This window comes from Sus scrofa, chromosome 16, assembly GCF_000003025.6.
Source record: "Sus scrofa isolate TJ Tabasco breed Duroc chromosome 16, Sscrofa11.1, whole genome shotgun sequence".
Taxonomy (NCBI): Eukaryota; Metazoa; Chordata; class Mammalia; order Artiodactyla; family Suidae; genus Sus; species Sus scrofa.
This window is the reverse complement of record NC_010458.4, coordinates 29824839-29847289: the sequence shown is the minus strand read 5'-3', so window position 1 is coordinate 29847289 and position 22451 is coordinate 29824839.

Here is a 22451-nt window from a genome sequence, read left to right as displayed (position 1 = left end):
ATTAAAAAACAAAACAAAACAAAAAAAAAACGAGGCTGTTAATAAGGAATCAGGGTGCCTGCATTCTTCTCCCTCTATAGATTATTTCAAAGTCAGGAAGGCCGGAGTTGGGTGGCCAGATGATGGTTTCTGGTGGTCTTCAGGGTTATTGCACCTTCTCTCTGCAGTGAAGATTACTCACAAAGGAAGTGGGTGTTAGGAAGTGTTTCAAAGGAAAAGAAAACACCAGGTGCAATATAACTCTAATTAGAAAGTAGCCATTAGGGATAAGTTAGTGGGCCAAGGCAAGACATAACATAATGGAGACTTTTTTTTTTTTTTTTTTTTTTTTTTTGTCTTTTCTGGGGCTGCTTCCCAAGGCATATGGAGGTTCCCAGGCAAGGGGTCCAATCGGAGCTGTAGTCACTGGCATACGCCACAGCCACAGCAACGCAGGATCCGAGCTGCATCTGCAACCTATACCACAGCTCACAGCAACGCTGGATTCTTCACCCACTGAGCAAGGCCAGGGATCGAACCCACAACCTCATGGTTCCTAGTCGGATTCGTTAACCACTGCATCACGACGGGAACTCCAGAAACGGTTTTAACTAGTTTTTAGCTGTAACAATATTTCCTAATCATTAACTCTTGAGTCAATCTTTTGAAACTGAGGGGAGGCTAAAGGAAAAGCCTTTTACTTCAAAACACAAGGATTAGGGTCTTGTACACAGTTTCAGTTCTGACTAAATCTCTGTCATCAGCTGATGACAGTGGATGATAGAAAAATCAAATTTATCTAACATGATTTTAAGCGATGTATTATTGAATAACATTGTCAGCAATCAATTATGAATCTCATAAATATATTCATAATAATAGATAATCAGATATTAGATTATCTGAGCTGCTTTTTAAATGGGAGTTGATAGTCATAGGGTATTTCTCAGGCATGACTTGAGGGTGGTTGAGGGCTGATTTGTTCTGTGTGGCTGTATTTTGTGAAACACCTAATACGGGGTCTGCACTTTGTAAGTTCTCAGTATGTATGAGCTATGATTATTTTTCAGCTCTTTTTGAGTTCAAGTGGAGAGTCAAGTGAAGCTTTGGCTCAATCAGAAATTCCAGACAGCAGACACCCAGCTCCCTGCCAAGCAGGGGAGATGGACAGATATCTTACAAAGTGCCTCTTGCCTAGAGCCGGGGACATTTGCCAGGGAGCTCGTTGGTGAGAGACTTATTGCAGTAATTGCCTTCGGAGGTTCTAACTCATCATAAGTTCTTGACTGTCAAAAAGGAGAAAGACAAAAGAAGGAAGAGGAGGAACACTTGACATACTGCACTAATAACTGCCTGACTCTGTCTGGCTTTGCCCTCCATCGCTTAGGTGAGGGAAGTTTCCAAGCTGGGACTAGGTTCATACAACATATACCTGGACCTGCAGGGATCATCCACCTTTATACAGGGACAAATCAGATGCAGGGAATCTCAGTACAGTTATTTTACAAATAAATTTTTGTGAATGTAATTGTATTATTTTCCCTTTTTTCTGTTGATTTCTGCAAGGAACACTCTGCTTTGCTCACAGTCAATAAACCTCCTCTTATATGATTCAGTCAGTCTCTACCTTGGATTGTGACCTTCAAATGCAGAGACACTTTCCATTGTCTATAATCCTCTAGTCCTATAATAATTCTGTACATATAGCAATTAATAAATGAGTGGTTATAATATATACAAGGAGTCTAGTGATAATCTCATGAAAGTATTCAGACACTTTTTTTTTTTCTTTTTTGCCTTTTCTAGGGCTGCACCTGCAGCATATGGAGGTTCCCAGGCTAGGGGTCAAATCAGAGCCACAATGGGAACTCCTCAGACACTTTTTAGAAAAATAATTTAGTGAGCATAGTTTTGTTACATAATCCAACTATAAATGCCATAAAAACACTGAGAAATAATTCACCAAAAATTTAAAAGAAACTCTGGCATTATAAGTGTAGTTGTCAATTTGTAGATTCTATAAACATCTAAAGATCATAAGCATAGATAAAACAAGTTTTTGTTGTGATAAATAGGCCTCAAAACTTAGAATTAAACCTATTCTAAGTGACCGTGGTACTCTCTGTGGGATGCAGTTTTGCTTGTTTTGAAACTACTAAATTCTTCATGTGACATGTGGGAGTTGATTTTTGGACCATTATATTCTAGCTGATAAAAGAATGTAATACATTAAGCTGCATGTGAAGTTTTGTATAAATGGTTCCTTCTGTCTCATTTGTAGGACAGAGACCTGCAAATGGAGGTTTGATTTTATAATCACGTGTGTATGCAGCTCATCCTGGCTTTGCATAATTTAAATGTTTATCCTCAGTTCACATCAGTGTGTCAGGTTAGGTTTTTCCTCTCCCAGAGAAACAGTCTGTTGCATATTGACCAGTCAGCTATGGCTTCTTTTTTTTAAAATTTTTTTTAATTATTATTTTCCAAATATGATTTTTTTTTCTCCTGTACAACATGGTGACCCAGTTATACATACATGTATACATTCTTTTTTCTCCCATTATCATGCTCTGCAATAAGTGACTAGACATAGTTCCCAGTGCTACACAGCAGGATCTCATTGCTAATCCATTCCAAAAGCAATAGCTTGCATCGGTTAACCCCAAGCTCCCAATCCATCCCACTCCCTCCCCCTCCCCGTTGGCAACCACAAGTCTATTCTCCAAGTCCATGATTTTCTTTTCTGTGGAAAGGTTCATTTGTGCCCTATGTTAGATTCCAGATATAAGTGATATCATGTGGTATTTGTTTTTCTCTTTCTGACTTACTTCACTCAGTATGAGAGTCTCTAGTTCCATCCATGTTGCTACAAATGGCACTGTTTTGTTCTTTTTTATGGCTGAGTAGTATTCCATTGTGTATACATACCCCATCTTCCTAATCCAATCATCTGTTGATGGACATTTGGGTTGTTTCCATGTCTTGGCTATTGTGAATAGTGCTACAATGAATGGCTTCTTAACTGTTAATCAGTGTTAAACATAACACAGATTTCAGTTACACAAGTGACTTTTTTGAGGCATGTTAAAACAATTCATCTTGTTTTACATTAGAAAGCACTTATTTCAGCCTTATTTTTAGTAATTATTTTTCACTCTAAATCACAGTTTAGGAATATTAGAATTCCTTAGAGTATTATAAAGATACCAGTCAGGTAAACAATCCTTTTCCCACTCTTTTCTCATTTTACGCACTCTCTTTATCATCTTTATCTTGGAAAACACAATTGTGTTTGGTATATGGAAAATATTTACTAAATATTCATGGACTGAATTAATCAATAAATGGATCCTAACAGAGAATATTTATCTACCTATAGGTTTTTCTTTTGAAGACAAAATATAATGATAGTTCAGTTGTTAAACTGATGTTACCCTGTCCTTTATTTTTGAGGGTGCTTTATGCTATCCTCTTGCATGAGTCTGGACCCACACCAGGATATCCATAGGCTACTGAGCTCTTCCAACTGAATGTCCATATGCAAATTAGGTAGGATACTGGTCTTCATCCAGGTTCCAGTCCAGTGCATCAGAGTCTTACATGAGCTATGCTCTAATTGTTGGATCAAGGTATTCTGGACAAGGATCAAAATCTTTAGGAGAATAGCTAAGAGTAGTAGTGTATGCCAGGACACACATACAGATGGTTCTAATTTTCTAATATTTATGTTCTACATCCCCATAGTTACATGGTAAATACAGAAGCAAAATAATCACAACATAATTCATTAGTGAAGTGACCACTTATAAAATTAGTATGAATTCAAATTTCCCTTCCCCCTAGTGTTTATATGGTCAGTATTTTATGAAATGCTGGACGCTTGCAACAGTCCAAAACAGTAAAGAGCAAATTGATGACAAATAAAACTGGTGACATCAAGATCTTATGAAACCAATAATATGATGTTGGACAACTACTGAAATCCAATGCCAAAGTATTACCCAGTAAAAATACAATGGAGTTAGAATAGACACACAAGAAAAAAAACACAGCTAATTCTAAGAGTAAAGAAACAAAATGAATGAATGTGTGTTTGTGTGTGTGTGTGTTTGGATCTGGTAAATTTTTAGGCAGAGAACAGTAGATGTCACAAAAGAGAACATTTTGACCATCAAGGCATTAAAATACCTGACAAATGCTGTTAAATCTTTTTGTGCACAAAAATATGTTTTCAAGGGTAATTTAGCCATGAAAGTCAAATGAGATGTAAAGATTATACATTTTTTATTATATATATATTTTATGTGTGTGTATATACACATATATATAAATTTTTGCAGCCACACCAAAAGCATATGAAAATTTCCAGTCCAGGGGTTGAATCAGAGCTGCAGCTATGGCCTACAACATAGCAAGAGAAACATGAAATCCGACCCACATCTGCAACCTAGACCACAGCTTCAGCAACACCAGATCATTAGCACACTGAGCGAGGCCAGAAATGGAACTCTCCATCCTCACAGAGACAATGTCAGGTCCTTAATCCACTGAGCCACAATGGAAATTCCAACTTTGTGATATCATGGAAATTTCCAACTTTGTCAGAAAAATTATTCCTCAATAAATGAAGACAAATATTTGATTCAGATAATAAGTTTATTTTGTAATTACTCATTTTGTTAAATACAAAATAGCTTTAAAAATTTAGTTTCATTTTAAAATAGAAAATTGAAATCATGATAATGTGTGAAAATAGGATGTGTACATGTATGTGTAACTGGGTCGCCATGCTGTACAGTAGAGAAAAAAATTGTATTGGGGAAATAACTATTAAAATAATAATAATTATAATAATAAAATAAACCTAAAAAAAGAAAATTGAAATCAAACCATTAAAAAAATTGAATACTCAAATGGTCATTTTCCATTATTATTTATCCTCAAATAGCAAAACATCCTATCTTTTTTTCTAACCACAATGCTAATAGTATCCAAAGATATGTGCAAAAATATGGATATTTTCTTAGTTATCAATTTCAGTAAATTTAATATGTATAGAATACTTTTACCTAATACACCATATCTAATTTTGATACAAAGTGTTCATTATAGAATTTATTTTCCTCCTGTATAAAATTGAGTCTAGAAGCAGCTTTTTCATTTAGTTTTGATGGGTTAGTTTTCTTAATCTGAAACATTTTCACACTCTATCCTTTCCATACCAGCATTTTTGAAGCCCTCTCTCACTCTCTCTCTCTCACTCTCTTGTTCTCTCTCTCTCTCTGTTTTTAGAACTGTTTCTCATTTTAGGATTTCTGTGTATATCTTCTCATAATTAGATTCAGATTATGCTTTCTTGACTGTAAAGATACCAAAGGGACATTGTATCTTGCTCAGGGAATCACATCTGGAGGCATGCGATATGTATCTTTCCTTTGTTAGTGATAACGATTTTGATCGATAGGTCAAGGTGTTGTCTGATTTTTCTACCCTATGCTTACTACACTTTACAACTAATAAGTACTGTGAAGGGTGGTCCATACTAGTCCATTCTAGTAAAACTTTTTTTTTCTTTAGTATTTTATTGTAAGCAAAAAGTCTTTCCCTTCACTCCCAGTTATTTATCTATTTATCTATCTTTTTAAAAGTTATAACATTATTATTCTTAATTATTTTGATGCTCAAAGTGACACAGATTTTGTCAATGGGACCCCATTCAGACTGGCTCCTGTATCCTTGTGACAGACCTCGTAATTCTTTTGATCATTTCCTTACTTTTTGATATAACCAGCATGTTCTAGGCCCATCTTCCACCTCAATTCCTCCAGCCCTTCAGTCATTTTTACAAGGAATCCAGGATTCTTTAAAGTGGAGAATAATAATAAACATACACTCTCTGGTCCCTGTACGGTTATTTTTATTGTGATATCTTTATTTCTTGGCCCTTTCAGCAGCCAGAGCTAGGAAAACACACACACACACACACACACACACACACACACAAACTTACATATATACCATGTATGTATACACATACCGATATGAATACAAACCTGTGTACACATATGTATTTTAGAAATCAAGAGTTTGCACAGGAACCTACCATTTCAATCCATTCCCCCAATTTTTTTTTTCCTTTGTCTTTCTCCATTTCATGTGTGGTGTGCCTGTTCTACAGTGAGAACTCTGTCTCCCAACCATGTTAACACATCCTATAATATATTTAAAATAGTTTCAGAATTGCTTCATCCCTAATTAGTAATCAGATAACTCTGACCTTAACTAGCAATTTTCTTCGGTTCTGATCCTGCAGAAATATGCTTAATTATTTTTATTTGAAAATCTTGTTTGCTTTTTCATCTTGTAATGAGGATCTATGCTATCACCTGTTTGTTATGGTTGCCTTTATATTTATTTTTGTGTTAACAGGGAAATGTCTATATTTTTATCAAGCAGTTTTTAAGTAACTTTGAGGAATTTAGGAAAAGGAGCCTTAGATGTGCTTAAATTATAATCCAAATGAGAGACCAAAGCAGGATTTACCAAACTAGACTTCCTCTGTTTATTGACATGTTCTCAAACCACTCTTTCATTGGATGTTCTATAGGCACTTGCTCTATCTTTTCAGAGTCACCTGAAGAAATAGAGAAAACTGCAGTGTTAAGAGAAAAGACTTTCCAGTCAGACAAGTCTAGTTTTGAAGCTCTAACTCACCACTTACTAAATGAGTGACTTCTCTAAGCATCCATGCATACAAACCTAGTTGAAAGACTTGTTTTGTGAAATAAAGGAATAATTTATGTAGCAGTGCTTAGCCTAGGGTCTGGCAAAGTAGAAGAGTTTAATGATCATCAGTATTATCATTATGTAACATGTATAATATCTGTATACACAGTTCAACCCACTTAGAATCTTAGTACCTTACTGTAATTTGTGACTCTATAGTTGTCCATTTTAACTGAATTTCCATTTCAGAGTGGAAATTCACTTACTATATTGATTGCTTTGTTTCTCATTCACACAGCCTTTTGTAAGATGTGATTGGCTCAGTTTTTAATTTCTTTCTTCCATTAGTTTATTATAAAATCACTCAATCATTTGCAATTTCTAAAATAGATATGTATGACTGGGCCACTTTGCTATATAGTAGAAATTGACAGAAAACTGTAAATCAACCGTAAATGAAAAGATAAAAATCATAAAAAAATTAAAGTAGAAACTATTTTTTAAATTAAATTGTATAGAGAATCTTGATTTATAATCAGACAAAGTAAGGTTGCATTGGTTAAAGAAGGAAGCCAAAGCCTCAGGGTCCTGAGGTTCAAAACCTTATCTTCTTCCTTTTTCATTATGTTATACTCTTATTCCTCATAGATCGAAGATCAGCAGGAGAAGGTTTTAAGCAAAGAACTCAGTTTTTTTGTCCGTTTGTTTGTTTTGTCTTTTTGCCATTTATTGGGCCACTCTCGCAGCATATGGAGGTTCCCAGGCTAGGGGTTGAATCGGAGCCATAGCTGCCAGCCTACGCCAGAGCCACAGCATCGTGGGATCCGAGCCATGTCTGCAACCTACACCATAGCTCATGGCAACACGGGATCCTTAAGCACTGAGCAAGGCTAGGGATTGAACCCACAACCTCATGGTTCCTAGTCGAATTCGTTAACCACTGAGCCACGACGGGAACTCCAGAACTCAGATTTTTTTATCCAAGGCTGAATCACACAAAATCACTTTCTGAACATAATTAGGAAGCAGTCTCTCTTTCTGATATTTTTTTACTGTTCTCTTTCTTTTAAATACTGCCACAAATTATAAACACTTAAGCAATTTCATGGAAATCAAAACAACTTATGAGACAACCCACTTATTTAGAATGGCAAATGTCATGACAGAATGCATTTTAAAACTACATTATAGAAGTTTCCAAATACCATATCTCCAAATATAAAGCATTACTGAAGTTTTTCTGGTAATGTTCATCTTATCTAAGTATACACTGAAATATTGAAATTCCTTCCCAGTCATTCTGAGAGTGTAAAATAAAGATTAATATGACCTAGGCACAAAACATTCATCCCACATAAAATTACAGGAACAAATTTTTTACTAGACACCTTGGAAAAGCTCTTTCTTGCCCCTAAATAGCTTTTCTGAGGTTAAAATTCAGTTACCTTAATAAGAACTGTCACTTAATAAATTTTCCTCAGGGCAAAGGGAAGGATTCTGTGGTTTGGCAGAAGGTATGGATTCGGTAGTAGAAAAACCTAATATTTATAAATGTAAAAATCATGATAACTACTATTTTAAAACATGATATAAAAAGCACCTCGGAGTATAATCTGCTGTATAGTTAATGCTATAATATCATGGCAATGACTATTTTTGTTTTAAGCCCATGATTTTCCAAACTATATTGCAATGCCTTTATCTCAGAGCCACATATTAAATGATATTTTAATCTGTTTCAATTTTGTTTTATATGTTTATTTCAATTTACCTATAAATAAATTAGCAGTTATTAAATTCTTCATATACACATAAAATTGTGTGTGATACAAAATATTCAAAAGGACCAAATCTCTTCCAACTTCTGATCCCAGGAAGATAAACATACTTTTAATATTTCTTCCCAAGTATTACTAATAAACCCTTAAAATATTCATAAAACTAACATAAATAACTCTGAAGGGTAGAAGAAAGCAGATTAGCTAGAAGCTTTGGAACTCAAAGAAGGGGTTATGGTACTTCCCTAAGGTTTCTTTTTACCTCATTTATCTCAGACTGAGAGTTTCGGAGACTGGCAATCCAAAAACACGAACAGGTGCAAACAAACCAAAGAGCCCTAACAAAAGCATGTTCTCTCCCTAGCAAAAGAACAACCAGGGAAACAGAAACCTTTTAGACAATAACCACTTTATTCTAGGAAAACACCACAGAAAAAATACCTGATGTACAATAACAAAGGCCAAATTAGACTTCAAAACAAACAAAATTATCAAAAACAAAGATTTTATATGATGAGAAAAGGGTAGTTCTACAAAAAAGACATTACAATCCTAAATATATATGCACCAAACAAAAAAAAAAATAATAGAACTGTGGAAATAGGCAAATCCACAATTATATTGAGATTTCAACTCCTTTCTCAAAAGTTGAAAGAATAACTAAAGAGAAAATCATCAAGGATATAGAATAGACCATCAAGCAACAGGAAATAATTGACATTTATAGAACAGATGACCAAGCAATAGAATTTACATTCTTTTCCAGTGTCAGCAGAACAAATACCAAGTTAAATTATATCTATGGTCGTAAGACAACATCAATGACCTTAAAGAATTAAAATCATGCAATATTTTTACTAGTCACAATGGAATCAAATTAGAAATTAATAACAGAAATATAACAGAATCTGCAAACACTTGGAAGGTAAAAAACATACCTTTAAAAAAAAAAACTCTATGGTTTAAAGAGGAAGACTCAAAAAAATACACTGCATTAAGTGAAAATTAAAACACAGCAGATAAAAATTTGCAAGACACAGCTAAAGCAGTCTTGATTGGGAAAGTTAGGGTACTACCTCTATACACTATACACTAGAAAGCACAAAAAAGTTTTAGATTCTCCCACCTTAAGAATCTAAAAAAAATAAGTGCAAACTAAATATCGAGTGATAAAAAGGTAGAAAACAATAAATGCATGAGCAGAAATCAGTGAAATTAAAAACAAAAACAATAGAAAAAATCTAATAAGACAAAAAATTAGTTCTTTGAGAAAATAATGAAGTTGACACATCTCCAGCAACACTGCCAAAATAAGAGAGAGAAGACATAAATTACAACTATTGGGAATGAAGCAGGAAATATCACTACAGATATCAAAGAATAATCAAAGGATGTTAGAAATAACTCTACGCATGTTGAATTTGACTAGGTAGGTGAAATGGACAATTTACTAAAAAAACCAAACTACCACAAATCATCAAATATGAAATGTATCATTTCAATAGCTCTGTAACTATTAAATAGATTAAATTCATAATTATAAACACTTCCCAAAGAGAAATCTCCAGGCCTGAGGATTACACTGGAGAATTCTATCAAATGGTGGAAGAATTAACACCAACTCTATACAACTTCCTCCAGAAAAACAGAAGAGAAGGAAACATTTTCCAATCCATTCATAAAACTAATATTGCCCTGACTCCAAAATCAAAGACAGCACAAAAGGAAAACTACAAATCAATATCCCCCATGAGTATGGCAACAAAAATTCTTAGCAAATTCAACTATTCAATATATAAAAAGAATTATATGGCATGACCAGGCAGGGTTTATTTCATGAAGGACAGCTGACTATGAAAATCTATCAATGTAATTCCTCATATTAACAAGATAAAAAGAAAAATAATCTGATCTTATCAGTTTAAAATAAGCATTTGATAAAATTCAAGACTATGAAATTAAGTAATCAACTGACTATTTGAGGATTGCCTGAAAATTACACTGGTGCAGGCAAAGGAACATAAACAAATGCACAATATAAAGCTATCTGCCTTGATCTTATCAAAAGAATAGAGAATGAGAAAGAGTGGTTCCTATTTGAAAATTCAAGTCCCTTTGGTGAGTGCAATACTCTTTTCTCAAATAAAAGTGTTTATAAAATTTATATAAATTATATATATATTTAAATATATTTAAATTATATAAATAAATTGTATAGATTATATAATTATATAAATGAATTATATGGTTATATAACCATATAATTATTTAAATTACATAAATTTAAATAATTTATACAGATTATTTATATAAATTTATATCTTATATAAGTTTAATTTTTAGACAGTTTTCTCAAGATTAAAAACAGTCATGAAGGAATCATTGGGCTCTAACTTATCAATAACTCCTACTGACATTTATTATCAGAAAATTCTTAGCTCTGGTTCCCTAAGAGCAACCCTGAGATTTGTGTGTAAGTTATTTATTGAGGAAGCACTTCCAGGAAAACCATCAGGGAGTGGTAGAGATGATAAGAAAGATAAGTTAGATAGAAAAGCAAAAGAAATCAGAGACACGTGCAAATACAGGCAAAATCCCATGGAGGGAAGTTTCAGCCTGATTCTGGAGGGGATCTCAGAGTTCATCCCAACCAGAGGCAAGGAAACTGAATTTTTATATCCCACACTAGTCAGTAAACACTGATATCCCACATCGGTTGAGTGGGTAGAGATAAATTCCTAGGTACTTCCGTCTCTCTAACTCCATGCACACAGTAACTTTAGTAAGTAGCCCCAGAGAAGTTTTCCTGAGAGAAAAATAAAGGCTGGCCAGAAGCAGAAGCACCTGGAAAGGTATTCATGCTCAGACATGGGAAAACATTAAAGGAACTGCAGTGAATCTTTGTCAAAATCTGCAACAGACAATTTTATATTCCTTTTATTTTATTTTATTATTTTTTTTTGTCTTTTTTTTTTTGCTATTTCTTGGGCCACTCCCGCGGCATATGGAGGTTCCCAGGCTAGGGGTCTAATCAGAGCTGTAGCCGCTGGCCTACGCCAAAGCCACAGCAACGCGGGATCCGAGCCACATCTACAACCTACACCACAGCTCACGGCAACGCCGGATCGTTAACCCACTGAGCAAGGGCAGGGACCGAACCCGCAACCTCATGGTTCCTAGTCGAATTCATTAACCACTGTGCCACGACGGGAACTCCTATATTCCTTTTAAAAACATTTTTATTATAATTGATTTACAATGTTCTGTCAATTTCTGCTGTACAGCAAAGTGACATATATATAGACATAGTTTTTCTGACAATTTATATTCTTAATATCATTAATATTTATAACAATTCCATACTGATAAAAGTATCATTGCCGTTTTGCAAAAGAGAATGACAAAGTCTCAGAAAGATGAGTAACTTGTCCAATATCAGACCACCAGGAATCCCTCAAAAGTCTTCCTGATTCTCAACTCCATTTCTTTCTTGCTACCAGCCTCCTAGGAGAGGAGAAAATGCATGGAAAAGGGACTGAAGGAGAGCAAAAATGAAGTTTCCTTTCCAATTCTTCCTGTGTTCTAATATAAATTCCTTCAGTCTAGTCATTTTAATTAATTCAGTGAATAAGTATCAGGCACCTGCTATGTGCTGCCTATGTCTTGAATCCAACCACATCTAGGTTCTGGGAATAGAAGAATAAAACCAGCTATGTCCTGTTCTCTTGATATTCATATGTTTCTAGTGAAGGAAGGCAGATAACAAACAAATAAATAAAATGCATGTTAGATGTTGATGAATAGATGATCTGAAGAGACTTCACTGATATAAAGTTAGTTGAGCAAAATTGAGGATGATTTTTGAAAAAGGGCATAGGCCATAGTACATGCAAATTTCTGAAGCAATAACATATTTGGTATGATGGGAGAACTGATACACAGAGTGAGTAAGTGGAAAGGGGAGAATGGTTGCAGTTGAATTTAGAAAGAGAATTGTGATGTGGTTGTAGAGGATGGAGGTACAGAGGTTGACTAGATACCACCTCATAAACAGTAGTGAAGTCTGATTTTCTAATGGAAAACCATTAGATTTTTTTCAGCAAAAGAGTGGCATAATGCTTTAAAAAAGAATGTCTCCTGCTGTTTCATAAGGTTTTTGACTGATGGTTGGCAGGGAGGGAAACATGAAACCAGTCAGGAAGCTAAAGCAAAAATCCAAGCATAAAATGATAGTACATTTTACCAAATAATACTGCTAGAGGCAAGGAGAACTCATAGGATTCTAGATAGTTGTTTTGAGTATAGAGTAAAAGACTTTGCAGATGTGGTATGTAAGAGAAAGAGAGGAGGCAGGGGTGAACTCAGGGTCTCCCAACTGTGCAACTAGAAGAATAAGGTGGTTAATTACTGAGATAAGAAATGTCAGGAATAGGAGTTATGAGGGAGAGAGGGGGGAGAAAGGGTGTGAAAGGGCAAAGGACAGGTAATTTTGTTGCTAATTATTCATGATATGGCTTTGATAGGGATGGAGGAGGAGAATTACACAGATAGTTGTAAGTCCCAGTAGTGGACCATAGGTAGAGAGGGAAACAGGAAACTTTGGGAGACCACTATAAGTTAGTAATTGCTGAAGAAAGCCATCAAAACAAAGCAGGCTTGCTTAACTATAAAACCATAAATAAAAGCATGACATTTGCCTCAGGTCATTAAGTTAAAAATAAAAACAAAAATGAGGAGTTCCTATCATGACTCAGTGGTTAATAAACCTGAGTAGTATCCATGAGGATGTGGGTTCGATCCCTGGCCTTGCTCAGTAGGTTGGGGATCTGTTGTTGCCGTGAGCTGTGGTGTAGGTCACAGATGGGGCTTGGATGCTGTGTTGCTGTGGCTGTGTGTAGGCCGGCAGCTACAGCTCCAATTAGACCCCTATCCTGGGAACCTCCCTATGCCACAGGTGCAGCTCTAGAAAAGACAATAAATAAATAAATAAATAAATAAATAAATAAATAAATAAATAAATAAAACCATGAATAGAGGCATTGTTGGGAAGTTTTCATTCATCATTTGGTTTTTGTAACTGTCAATTTTCTTGCTTTTGTTAAACATAAAAAAATTCAAAGACGATGCTCTTTCGACACCCATTTTTATATACCACCTGATTTGTTTAGAATACCAAGTTATCCAAATTATAAAGCCAATTATGGGGGAGCTATTTCCAGAAAGAAACAAAAAGGTTGTAAATTCAGTTTTTCTGAATTTTTTCATTTGTCTTACTTGTAATTATTAACAATGAACATTAATGTATTCTATTATTAGTATGGAAATGATAAATAAAGTTATTTTTCCAATATACATTTTCGTATTTTTTAGTTTATGAATCTTTTTTGGAAACTGTTAATTTGCTATGCTATATTGTTATACTGCTCCCTAAATTTAAAAATGCAAAAAAAAGTAAATATAGCTAAAAATAATGGGTCTCATGGAAACACATAAAAGTGGAGCCTTTTGCAGTCTTTTTTTTTAAGTGAGTTGCAGAATATAAATCTTATTTGGGCTGATTTGACTATCCAAGGTCATAAGCAATATTGGCTCCCTTCCAAGCTGTCCACCCCTAGCCTTTGAGCCCTTTGGGTATCCAGTAGGTCGGGACTTATGACTCCTAATGAGTAATGCATTGGTACTCAAGCTGTTGCAGACTGGATGGGAATAGCAAAAACCACGCCTCTCTAATTACATGTATTAGCCCTCTTTCATTGGGATGCCTTCTAATATTTTAGGATGGGGGGAGCCAGCTGAATAATCACATGGAAAATACAAATCTGCAGGAGCTGCCAAAATTGTCCCAGATTCTAGCTGCCAGAGGTCTTTGCACTATTCTAATGTCATTACTGACAGCCTGCCTACCTCCTGTGGATGTCAAAGCCAAGGTCAAGTCCAAGGGAAGTGAACAAGCTGTCAACCTAGCATAAGAAAACAGGTAAGCACATCCTGAGGAGAACAGGGAAGTCTCCATAATTGGCAGAGATGTTGGGCGGAAGCTATAGGTCATGACATTAATGGAAATCTATAAGATCACTCCCTCCTTAATGCTCCCACAGGAAAGGAGAAAAATCAGTACTTGATGAAAGGTCAGCATTTTATGGACTGACTTCCTCTCACCTATACCTTTCAAAAGCCCTTCTTTTTTAGACTTCACAACCTTTTTATTTTTAAGATCAGCTCTTTATTGGAATGTACTTGAAGAACAATGAACCTATGTGCTGGTTAAGAATTAGGCAATATCATATATATATATATATACACACCCACACACACATATTCTTTTTCTCACATTATCTTCCATCATGCTCCATCACAAGTGACTAGATACAGTTCCCTGTACTACACAGCAGGATCTCATTGCTTATCCACTCCAAATGCAATAGCTTGCGCCTACTAACCCCAAACTCCCAGTCCATCCCAATCCCTTCCCCTTAGGTTCTACTTTAAAAAACAAAAGGTATAAAAATGTGTACAAGATTCTCTCTCATTCCTCCCTGCTCTGTGGTTATCTGATTGCCAAAGATTTTAGAGTGAGATGCTGGCAGGTCAAAAAACAAAATCCTTATATCAGAACAAAGAGTCTAGAATTTTTTTTATTGTACATTTATAAAACTATGCCTTTTTGCTTTTTTTTTTTTAAAGTAACGAGAAAGAGAAAGAGGTTCATTTTAACAATGAGCAGAATTAGGGCCAGATGTTTTATGTGGCTTGATTTTATTTTTATTTTATGTCAGAGTTCAAGTGTGCTCTAAAGCCCACACAATAGACTTTTTTCTCTTAAAATAAGCTTTTATTAAAAAAAAAAAAAACTGCAAATCTTGGATTCAGGGTGATTTTAATCGAGAAGTTGGATTTATGTTGTGGCTCAGCAGGTTAAGGACCGGACGTTGTCTCTGTGAGGATGAGGTTTGGTCACCGGCCTCGCTCAGTGGGTTAAGGATCTGGTGTTGCCGTGAACTGTGGTGAAGTTTACAGACATGGTGCTTGGATCCTGCGTTGCTGTAGCTATGGTGTACGCCTCAGCTACAGTGTGGATTTGACCCCTAGTCCAGGAACTTCCATATGCTGCAGGTGTGTCTATTTAAAAAAAGAAAGAAAAAAAAAAAAAAAAGAAGTAAATGAAATCTTATTAAAGAGTTACCAAAAGCTTAGCACCCTCTCCCGTTAGGAGGAGCAGCATACCAATTCAGTTACTTAATCTCAGGAGCAGTGAGTCATCCTGTCCTGCTCAAAGGCTAGTGTACATGCAGTTGTCTATGGTTCCCAGCAGTGAGGTGCTGACATAGCCCCTCAGCATGGATGTGCTTTGGCTTTTGCTCAAACACTAAGGATAGTCTGCAACACTAGCGTTTTCCCTTTTGTGTGCTGTCCCTTTAAAATGTTCCGTAGTCCTTTGAGGCTGGCCCTGATTCTCTATGCTGAGTTACCACAGGTCAGAACCCTCTTCTTTAACCCTTATTCTTCCCTAAAATAAACCTCATGTCAAGCCTGCCCACACCTAGGTTCACAGTCCTTTAGATGACAGGTAAAAGGGGGATATTTTTCCTCAATTTCCTTGTATATTCTATCAGTGGGACCCCCAAATCTGTGCCCAACTTTTCTTGGCTACATTGTTTGATTCTTCAAAGCCTAGCTTGGAAGTTAAAAAACTGAACATGCTTCCTTGCTTTTGTTCCCCTCATTTTTTTGTAACAATCCTACTTCTCTTTGAGGTGGTGTCAATGGTACTGATGGACAAAAGAGTTGGAGAAAAGACAATAATAAAAATGTATATTCAAATTAATTTCTTACCCTATCAGTGGCAACCTAAAGAGATGGTGTTACAGGTCAAAGAGCAGGATTAGCAAACAAGGTTTCTCTGTAGTCTATTGATTTTTATTTGTTTGTGTAACAAACAGACACATTGCTGTCCTCTAGGAGTGTCAGATGAATAATGCATGATTCTTGCCCTTATGGACCTAATAGTACAGAATACCTTAGATGCCATTGCAAAAAGTGTGCTTTGGGAAGAATGGTGGTCCTGAGACGCAGCAGCACTTTCACTCAGCTTCATGAAAAGCATGTTGGAGCTAAGGACACTGAAGCTGCGTCTGTCTTAAAAGATGAGAAAGATTTAGTCAGGATAAGAAAGGAGAAAGGTCATTTCACACTAAAGGAGTGGCAAGAAAAAAGTATGTGGGAAGAAAGGATGCTCTGGGCCAGTAACTAAGAGCACCATTGTGTTATTTGAACAGAAAAAAAAAAAAAAAAAAAAAGAACCAGGAGCAAGGAGATAGGTAATATGCTCGTGATTTCTCTCTCTCTCTCTTTTTTTTTTTTTTGTCTTTTTTTTATGCTCATGATTTTTGGCCAAGAAAGGTCTGGAGTGAGAGTAATACAGCCAGATTTGTTTTTCAGATGGTTTCCTCTAATTGTGTGAAAAATAGACTCTGGGAAGCAAGACTAGCTGTTATGAACTAGAATAGGGCTAAGGAGAGATGCAGAGGAGGGGAGAGATTTGAGGAAGGACCTTCATTTGTAGGAGTCCAGAGAAGGTCTAAGAATTCTGTAGGCTCTTGTAGAGGCCTTTGCCTGGCCCCTTCATAATTACTGGCAAGAATGAATACGACACCTTAGATTTTCTCCTGGCAGGAAACTCTCCCCCTTCCCCCTCCCGGCACTGCCAGCGTCACCACCTTTATCTCCATTGACACCATTAGTAAAAATCCCATTACACCCTTTATCCTCATTTACATTAGTCGTCACAAGAAGCCCAGGGACTCCCAGGTCATTCTTCATCCCTAGATTCTAATCCCCATCTGGCTCCTCGAGCAGGGAGCCACTCCTTTTCCTTCTGGCGCTCCCTGTGCTCTTTCTCCAAGATTAATTTTTTTTCCAAGCATCTCTGACATTTATATATTTTACTTATTTATTTGATCATTCCACTTCCTCACCTGTCTCTAGCCCCCCGCCAATGCACACACAAGAATATAAGCTCTATGATGACATCAGTTTTGTCTGTTTATTCATGTTTATTTCTCCAGTATTTAGGACAGTATCAGACACAATAAACATTTGTTGGATGAGCAAATTTAAAAGTAAAAACATAACAGGGCTTGTCTATCAATTATATTTCCGGGATAAGGAAAAGACCAGTTGAGACTGATAATCAGGTTTTTGGCTTAGATGACTTGTACAATTTTAAATATTTGCTAAAATCGGAAGTGGTTTTTTTCTATAAACTGTACTAATTAATTTTGTTGGAGAGCATCCCTGTGGCTTTTGGTAAACACTGTGTTTTATGTGCTGAAACATAAGAATATGAAAATTATTATTTCTTTGATATGTATCAGGGCAAAGCTATGAAGATAAATTTGCCCAAGTACTACCCTGAAACACTGGCATCAGGAAACAAGAGTAAAATGAAAGCATAGAAAAGAGGTTTGGGCTTGAGAGGAGAAAGGTGAAGAGATGTTCTTTTTTAACAGTTCTAAAGAAATACAACCTCAACAGAGGCCAGTAGAAAGATATACAAAGACAAGAAAATTAAGTGTTATCAAGTGCAGCCTCAGCCAAGAATAAAAAAATCCATATTCTGAGGCATGTTTCAAGGTATTATTTTATTATTCCATAAGAAATTTCTTCATCCCTGAATTGTAAAATATTCCCATAACACCCTTCACCCTCCATTTGCACACTAAGTTTGCCAATATCCAAATGACCCAAACATATATGTACAGAAATTTCCATGAAAGATTTTACAATTTAGCTCTTGACTTATTTTGGTTATTGCAGAATCTTTATATATAATTGTATACGAATAGCTAGGAGGATAGAAAGATTTTAAAAATATATAGCCAACTAGGAAAAGAAGCTAAATGGGAAAGTGAACATGGAGCTCTCACTTATTGTCACGTATTCATATAGCTTAAACATATATTCAGTTAAACATTATCACCATCCTGGAAAACATTCATTATTTTCCTAGTTTTACAATGAAAATAAAGAATAAAGTCACTCAGCTATAACCTGAGGGAACAGAAATCTAATCCATGTTGTGTGACTTCACATAGGCTGCTCTTTTCATATGTTTCATAGAGTATCGCAAAAGAAAATGTAACTTCTCTGTATGAGGGTCTAGAGGTCTCATTGTACAAAATGAGGAACATGGCCATCGTGTTTGGATTGTCAGCCCTCCCATACTTTGGGGGCATGTATAAAATTCTACTAAATTTGGCTTAGAGGCAACACACAGGCTACAAAGAAGTATTTGTTCTGTGAATGTTTTGGGGGAAGGAGAGAAAGCAAGAATGTATTGTGGGAGTGGAGACAAGAGCAGCGTTCTTAATGTGAAGTGGTGACTAAGAAAGACTTTGAGCTTCAGAAGAAGAGTGGGAGAAACAAAGCAATATACAGAATCAACCTCGATTATAATAAAATGTAAAGACTAGAAGTTTCTACTCCACTTACTATGGGCAAGTATTTTAAAAAATTTTATACTAGTGTATACACCTCTTATTCAGTGGCATCAACGTATTTATCCACTGTCTAAAACTAAGCAAGGAAAATATTTTTTAAATGCCAAAAGCACTTTTCCATGGAATGAAAAATAGTGGATAAATCACACGGATATACTATTATGAAGAATGGAATGATGCCTTTGAGATGTGAGGAAAGACAGTTACATTGTAAATTTAAAAGCTGACTGGTCAACTTGGTATTTATTTTTGGCATGGCATGCATAATCTTACTTTATTTTCAAAGTTCTAAGCTAATGACTAGATGAATGAACTTTTGGAACATAAGCATTCCTAATTATAAATTTGACTACATAAGGAGCATGTGTTGAAGTCAGTAAACACCTATATACACCTGGAAACCAGTTAATTACTGCACTGCTCCAAAACAACTCCTTTCTTCAAGGAGTAAAAAGGGGTTTGATTCTATGTTTGCTACTTTGTGGGATTTGGGATAATTAAATAAACTCCAAACTTTGTTTCTATTATAGGATGACTGAGAAGACTGAAAGAGATAAGCTATAAAAAGCTCAGTGGTTGGGCTATGGTAGATATTCCATAACAGTAGTTGTTGTTTTTGCCTTTTATCTATGAATTGGGAGGCAAAGGGTAAGTGTGAAGGAAAAGGAGAATAGGAAGATAAAGAAAAAGTAGAAGAATGAAAGGAAAAAAAGCATTTTAGTGTTATTTATGTGAAGAAATCACTCAATTTCAACAAAAATAACCATAGAATTCAAATCTTAGGAATGATCTAACAGGTTATGGGATTTAAAAAAAAGCACCAGAAGAAATATGTCAGTTAAGTGCCAATATCTGAGATGACTAAGGCTGCAACATTTCAGTGTTGCTCAAGCTCCACAGGTGGAAATAATTCTGTATTTGTATTATTATTATTTTTTATTACTCAATGAATTTATTACATTTGTAGTTGTACAGTGATCATCACAATCCAGTTTTATAGAATTTCCATCCCACAACCCCCGCGCATCCCCCCCCAACTGTCTCCTTTGGAGACCATAAGTTTTTCAAAGTTGTATTTGTATTATTTTTAATTTAATTTTTATTATAGTTGATTTACAGTGTTCTGTCAATTTATACTGTACAGCAAAGTGGCCTAGTCATACATATATATACATATTCTTTTTCTCACATTATCCTCCATCATGTTCCATCACAAATGACTAGATATAGTTCCCTGTGCTATACAGCAGAATCTCATTGCTTATCCACTCCAAATGCAATAGTTTGTACCTACTAACCCCAAACTCTCCATCCATACCACACCCTCCCCCACTCCCTCGGCAACCACAGGTCTGTTCTCCATGTCCATGAGTTTGTTTCTTTTCTGTCCATAGCTTCATTTGTGCCATATGTTAGATTCCAGCTATAAGTGATACCACGTGGTATTTGTCTTTCTCTTTCTGACTTACTTCACTTAGTATGAGAGTCTTTAGTTCCATCCATGTTGCTGCAAATGGCATTATTTTGTTCTTTTTTATGGCTGAGTGGTATTCCACTGTGTACACATACCACATCTTAATCCATTCATCTGTTGATGGACATTTAGGTTGTTTCCATGTCTTGGCTATTGTGAATAGTGCTGCAATGAACATAAGGATGCATGTAACATTTTGAATTGTAGTTTTGTCCAAATATGTGCCCAGGATTAGGATTGCTGGGTCATGTGGTAGTTCTATGTTTAGTTTTCTGAGGTAATTCCATATTGTTTTCCATAGTGGTTGTACCAGTTTACATTCTCACCAACAGTGAAGGATGGTTCCCTTTTCTCCACACCCTCTCCAGCATTTGTTATTTGTTGACATGATGGCCATTCTGACCTATGTGAGATGATATCTCATTGTAGTTTTGATTTGCATTTCTCTAATAATTAGTGATGTTGAGCATTTTTTCATGTGCCTATATATATCTGTATATCTGTATATCTTCTTTGGAGAAATGTCTATTCGGGTCTTCTGCCCATTTTCCAGATGCTGTTAGGTTGTATAAACTTGTATATTTTAGAGATTAAACCCTTGTCAGTTGCATCATTTGAAACTATTTTCTCCCATTCTGTAGGTTGTGTTTTTTTTATGGTTTCCTTTGCTATGCAAAAACTTGTAAGTTTGATTAGGTCCCATTGGTTTATTTTTGTTTTTATTTCTGTTGCCTTAGGAGACTGACCTAAGAAAACATTTTTTAATAATTTTTAATATAATTTTTTCCATTATAGCTGGTTTATAGTGTTGTCAATTTTCTACTATACAGCATGATGACTCAGTTACACATACATGTATAGATCCTTTTTCTCATATTATCGTGCTCCATCATAAGTGACTAGATACAGTTCCCAGTGCTACACAGCAGGATCTCGTTTATACGGTTGACATCAGATAATGTTTTGCCTATATTCTCTTCTAGGAGTTTGATGGTATCTTGTCTTATGTTTAAGTTTTTAAGCTATTTTGTGTTTATTTTTTTGCATGGTGTGAGAGTGTGTTCTACTTTCATTTATTTACATACAGCTGTCCAGTTTTGCCAGCACCACTTTCTGAAGAGACTTCTTCCCATTTTATATTCTTGCCTCCTTTGTTGAAGGTTAATTGACCACATGTGTCTGGGTTTATTTCTGGGTTTTCTACTCTTTTCCATTGGTCTGTATGTCTGTTTTGTATCAGTACCATAGTGTCTTAATTACTGTAGCTTTGTAATATGGTCTTAAGTCTGGGAGAGTTTTGCCTCCTGCTTGTTTCCCCACCCCCCCTTGGGATTGCTTTTGCAATTCTGAATCTTTTATGGTTCCATATAAAATTTTGGATTGTTTGTTCTAGTTCTATGAAAAATACCATGGGTAATTTGATAGAGGGAGCATTGAACCTCTAGATTGCTTTGGGTAGTATGGCTATTTTAACAATATTAATCTTTCCAATCTGGAGCATAGAATATCTTTCTATTTCTTTGAATCCTCTTTAATATCTTTGATTAATGTATAGTTCTCAGCATATAAGTTTTTCAGCTCCTTGGTCAGATTTATTCCTAGGTATTTAATTTTGGGGGGTGAAATTTTAAAATATATTGTATTTTATACAATGTTTTTATATTCCTTTGGTAATATTTTATTGTTAGTATACAGAAATGCAACCGATTTGTGAATGTTAATCTTGCGTCCTGGTACTTTGCTGAATTCACTGATCAGTTTGAGTACTTTTTGTATGGAGTCTTTACGGCTTTCTATATATCGTATCATGTCATCTGCATAGAGTGACAATTTTTCCTCTTCTCTTCCAATTTGGCTACCTTTTATTTCCTTTGTTTGTCTGATTGCTGAGGCTACGACTTTGGTGGGATAAAGAAAGTACTTTATAATTAGAGTGTGACTGCAAATGAATCAATTATCCCTGCTGATATTTAAATAAAGAGACCCTTATAAGAG